Below are 6,000 nucleotides of genomic sequence, written 5' to 3' on the forward strand. Positions count from 1 at the left end.
TTCCTTTTTTTCTTTTTTTGGTGTCTATTGCCTTCCCAGTAATGGCTAAGATGTTGCCGGTTTGTCTCGCTTCTTGAGATTTCTCCGGAAGGCCTTATTGACCAGGAGTTCAGTTGGGACTAGGTGTTAATTTCCCATTCGTTTTAATCTGGCTCTTTTTCTTGCAGGAAGCAGTAAGCTATTCAAGCCAACTCAAGACAATGGGGTTTACCTTATTGTATTAGGTCATATTATTTTTAAGTGATAAATCCAGGAGCAGGAACCATATAAAATCCTGGCCTCGAGGGGCCCAGAACTCAACGGTGATTCTAGATTCAAGGAGGCTCCTAGGCCTTCAGTGGCAGGAGCTCATGGATCTTTGCTTGCTATGGTTAAGCAACATACTACATGTCTTGTTTTTCTGGTCCTAGCACTAACTGATGGCTATTTATTTGCTTCAAGTTCAGGGCCCTAACAGAGAATCTGATTGGTCCAGTCCATTTTTTGGGGTAGACTGTAACTTCCTGACCTGTCTATGGATTGTCTGCCACTGGCTCAAGTGCCTGGGCCGGGGCCAATCACCTGGGGACAGAGGGGGTAGGGTGCTGGCTATTAAATGTGGTTTCCTGGGCCTGTCCCTTCAGCAGAAGTGTGGGCATGGCGGGTCCCCTCAGGACAGACTGTAGGTGGGTTGGCACAGTGCTGACCTTTCCACAACACCAGCGTCTGAGACACTGATGTCATATAGCCAAGTCGTACAGTGGTAGATCAAGGTAAGATGTTGTATTGACAAAGATACAGATACAACTCAGAAAGATACCCACAAAGCCACATGCATGCATCTTTGCGATCTGCATGCTTAAAACTTGAAATAACTTTCATTATGTCTTTGTGATGTTTTATCTACAATAATTTATTCTTTTGCCTAAGTTTAGCTCTCAAAGTCCCGTAGCTTTCTCAGTCAGGGCCTCCCAGTTTTGGTGAGCAGATTGTACTCAGCACAGTTCCAGGCAATGCCATTCATAGAGATTTCAACATAATGACTAAACTGAAATGCATTAACCTTTGCAGTTGTCAGCCAGATATTGAGGTTCTGTTGTGACTGAGCTGGTCAGAACCTACTGATTTCTTATGACTATTGACTAAATGTCTGCAACACTGTGGACTATGGGTTTAAACACAGGCAGAATGGACATCTACATAACTTCAGAGGTCCCTGTGTCAAATATATGATGTCAGTGGTGCTGATGATCTCTCCTCTGAGGACTGGCCTGCTTTCACCCAAGCACATATGATGGGGACATTTGATAGGGCGGGCATGTTAAGGAGTGTGGGTCGAGATCCAGGACTGGATGCCGTGCTGCAGTGAGTGGGGAGGCTGTGGTGTTGCTGGAGTAGGCTGGCCAACATAAAAGCAGAAAGCATGACAAACTTAACTTGGTTTGCATTACAGTTCTGGGGAATAAATTCTCCTAGACAAAAATCAGATCCTTGGGTTCAAGGTAATTGTCTTAAGACAAAAAAAAAAAAAAGTATACACTGTACCTCTTTTTTTGAGTTCTGAGTAGAAACCAGTCTCTCCTGTCACCTGAGGTCCCCAGCACTCTAGCTGCATTTCCCTTGTGCCCTGTATCACTTTCCGTCTGTATTTAAAAAATCTCTGCCCGATTTTTCCCCATCTTTGAATGGAAATTTCTTTTAAGACAAGATCAATGTCTGACTCATCCTGGTGTTTCTGCGATGGCTTGGAACATGCCAGGCATTTAATAAATATCTGTTGGGCAAATGAGAGTAAGGACCTAAGTTGCCTTTTCAGCAGCCAAATTGACCATGATCCATGCTGTTCTGTCTGCACAGTGACAGTATTTGGCACAGAAATGTCTGAGATGGCATCATTGCCAAATTTATTCTAAATTTTCAAATGTCTCTAACTTAGGTGCTGTGGAAACACCATTAATATATCTTGTAATTATAAAGTGGATATGGGCTCTGTTGATTACCAGAACAAAGATGGAATTCAGAGGGGCAGATCTGGAATGTTCTTTGAGTACAGAGAAGGAGGAGGAGGAAGAGGAGGATGAGGGGAGGATAATAGCATTTATTGACGGTGCACTATGTGCCAGGCCCCGTCATAAGCATTACACATTTATTAATGCATTTGATGGTCACCACAGCCCTATGAGGAAGGCAGTATTAGCCCACTTTACAGATGAGCCTGGTGTAAGACAGCAGGTTGCCTTTCAGTCCATACAGTCTGTGTCGCTGGACTCCCGGGACTCACTTCTCCTTGGGTCTTCCTTTCTCCCTCCCTTTCTGTTCCTTGGCCTTCTCGGGAAGCCTCGTGTGGTCAAAGGCAAAGTGATATTAATAACTGTTCGTGATTTCATCCTAGGGGGGCCACATGCTGGCTCTTCACTGGCCCCTTTAGGGAAAGCCTAGGTCTTTAATATTTTTCAAAATAGAGTCAGTAAGATGCACAAACCCATTTCTTGCCATATTTAGTGCTCTGAGAGAACATTGGTGCAGTATTTTTCAAAACAAAACCAAACCCTCCTTCACAGGTATGAGAATGAAGAGCAACGAAGGGCGAGGAGGAGTCAGACAGCCCTGTCCTGCCACAGTCATCTGAGAGACCACTCCGACCATCACTGTCTGCTTAGGCAGATCTACTTTTCGGTCATGCCGGCCGGAGGAGCTCACTGCCTTGAATCTCCTCTGACTTGCAAAGATACCGCTCTAGAACCATCAACATCATTTGGCTAAACAATTCCCACTTCCCAGCGGGGTCCCTTCATTCCTTATCTGTTTCGATGGTTGGCATTTTGGGTTGGCAGTAGAGGTTGCCTTCTCACTTGCCACTGGAGCTGTGTCTAAGAAAGAGAAGCTAAGTCAATGGCAAAAAGTTCGATTTGTTCCAAACAGACTGAAAAACGTTACCCTTCCAGGAACTTAGGTATCCTGTGTCCAAACTGCCCACAGAGGAGCAGAGATCACATAATTTTTCAGGTTTTTTTAAATATAGTTAGCTAAAGTGGAGAATTGGGGTGGTATCCAGAGTTCTGGTTTACAACATAAAATACTTCACGATAATGCAACTTTATTCCTATATCCACATGCCTAGGAAAGCTTGGCATATGGTGGCACTCAATATGTGTGGAGTGAACGAATGAATGGAGAAAAAGTCTAGAAAGGTATCAAACATAAATGTTGAAAGTGATTATCATCTCTTTAAATAGCTGCATATTCTGGCTTTTCTGTTATAAATATGTATTAGTTTTGTAATAGTTTTAAAAATATAACTTCAATTTTCCCAGAAATTACTGATTTGAAGCTGAAGTGAGGGTAAAGTTCAAAATGGGTCCTGCTAGCTTTAGTATCGCCAAGCTCAGCTCTTCTTGTGTGTCGCACAGCAACAGCCCCTGCGGTAAGTTCCTGGAAGACCGGCCCTTTCACGATTGGATCAAGTCAATACTTTCTAGCCCATGGGGAAGTAGCTACTTTGTTCTCTGAGCAAAGGGCTTCTTAAATCACAAGACATGAGAGGTTGCCTTGCCCAATTTTCTTAGTTTTCAGATGAAGAAACTGAGTTGAGAGAGATGATAGGCCTTGAATAAGTCAGTGAGGAAACCGGTGTTAGCATCAAGGTCTTCTAACTTGAAGCAAATCTCTCCATTCCTCACTGTAACAGAGACCCAGAACGAAACTAGTGGCATGCTCAGTTGGGTAACTGAGGAAAATTTAATAAAGGACAATTTAAAAGCTGTGGGCAGAGTTAGGAAGACCAGCACAGGAAGCGAAGCACTCCAGATCTGCAACAAGGGAGAACCGTGACCACCCCCAGGCTGAGGCAGGTAAACATGGGGGTCAGTATGGAACCTGAAAAAGCAGACGTGCAGAGAAGGTGGCTGCAGGCACTGGGACCTTCACAGCCATCCTGCCCAGAAGCAATGGCGAAACCAGGGAATACATGGCTCACCCCTCCTCTTTTCCCAACTGGAAACCAAAGGTCAAGAGAGCTCGTTGGTGCCCTTCAAAGAGGTCGGTGTCCCAGGGCACAGGGCAGAGTGAGGAAGGGTGGGGAGGGCATTGGGAGCTTGTGGAGAACATCCAGCATGCTGGCCTTACCTTCTGGAAGGTAAAACCAGTCCCATCTTTGCCCTCTGCCCTTTGATTTGATTCAGCTTCCAATCAGTAATAACCTGGACAATTGAGTTTACATTTTTAAAAACTATTATTATACACAATAATACATGTTTACTAGAAGATAATACGTATTTACTAGAAGAACCAGAGCATGCAGCTATTTATATAAATGATGATTACTTTCCACGTTCATGATTGACACCTTTCTAGATGTTTTTCTATTCATATCTTCCTTCATTCCTGCCATAAATACTTATGGAAGGCCAAGGTGTGCCAGGCTGTTTTAGACAGGTGGATGTGGTAGAAAATAAAATAGACACACATCCCTTCCCTCAAGGAGCTAACATTCTAGTGGGGGGAGGAGTCACAGGAAACAAGATAAATACCCTAAATGAGAGTGTGAGATAGTGATTAAGTTGTAAGGAAAAAAGAAAGCAGGGGAAAGGAATAAATAGGGTGTCATGGGCAGGTATTGTAATTTTAAATAATGTGGCTGGAGGAGGTGTGTGTGTGTGTGTGTGTGTGTGTGTGTGTGTGTGTGATGAGAGAGAGAGAGGACACACAAGCAGGGCTGCTCCTTCGTCGGGCTTTTCCTCTGGCTAATTGCTGAGTGTTCAGGTAATGGGGAGTGTAGGTGGTGTGACTTCCCCCCTCCCTCGCAGTTTCAAAATGTCTCTCTTCAGATTTTTTAAAGGGCAAAGAGTGGAGACACTCTTAATATTAACCATTAAAAAAGGGCCATGGGGAATCCTCAGTGCAAGTTTATTAGCCAAATTCTTGGTGTGTGTCTGTCCCTTTCCAGCTGGTGACCTGGGGGAAGTCATTTAACCTCCCTGAGCCTTGGCTTCCTCATGGGTGAAAATGAGGGTTTTGGTGACAGAGGAAATAAGGATAGATCTGTGAGGGACCTGGTGCCCGGCACACAGTTGGTATCTGATAGATGGTTGCGTCTTTCCTCCATCTGGTAAAATTATGGACCCAAGATCCACAGCATGGGAGAGTGGACTGAATAGTCTATTAATACTAATAGTTGCATCAACTGACCCCCAATGACACAGGCAAACCCTTTACATATGTCATGTCATTAAAACCTCACATTTAAAATGAGGAAATGGAAGCACAGAGCCCACTTGCACAGGTGGTTGCAGAAGCAAGGCCCAAGTCCTAGTCTGGTTGACGTCAAAGCCTGTGCTCTCTTCGCTGAGGCCCTGTACTCCTCCTCTCCCCTGCCCTGCCCCATTCCCATGGGGAAGAGTCAAAGCTGGATGGATCCAGAGTGTAGGGAAGTGCTTTCTCATTATTTGAAAACCCATGAAGATACCCAGACTATGAGATGAAGGACCATTACTACCCTGGAAAAGCTGTTGACTAAATCCCAGTGATGGCTCTGCAAGTAGGGTGCTGGGCTGCTTACCTGTGGATCACATAGTTGGTTTTTTTTTTTTTTTAAATGCAAATGTCAGGGGTTTACCTCTTGAAATTCTAGCTCAGTAGGTCTGGGATAAGGCATGAGTGTTTGTATTTTTTAACAGCCTGGTTTGGATACCAGTTCCTTAGGCTCCAAGCCACTAATGCACCTTGGGAATCTTCTGTTCTCATCTCCTGGTTGAAACAGAGATCATGAATTATAACTCTTCCCAATGGTAATGAGCGCTGGGTAATCTAATCCAGGCTTCATCTGAATCTTTGATAAAACTGTTGGAGCAGGACAAGGTCAAGTGGCCTTGAAGCATTAATATGAGAGGCTCCTCCTGGTCAGCCCACCGGCCAGTGTTATTTGGCCATTCAAATAGTCTCTACGAGGACATTATGAGACCTTTACAAATGCCAAAATCAAGGTACGCAATGTCAGCACTGCTCTCTTCACTTAACATTCTA

Source organism: Propithecus coquereli, unplaced genomic scaffold, assembly GCF_000956105.1.
Source record: "Propithecus coquereli isolate 6110/MARCELLA unplaced genomic scaffold, Pcoq_1.0 Scaffold115, whole genome shotgun sequence".
NCBI classification, from domain to species: Eukaryota; Metazoa; Chordata; class Mammalia; order Primates; family Indriidae; genus Propithecus; species Propithecus coquereli.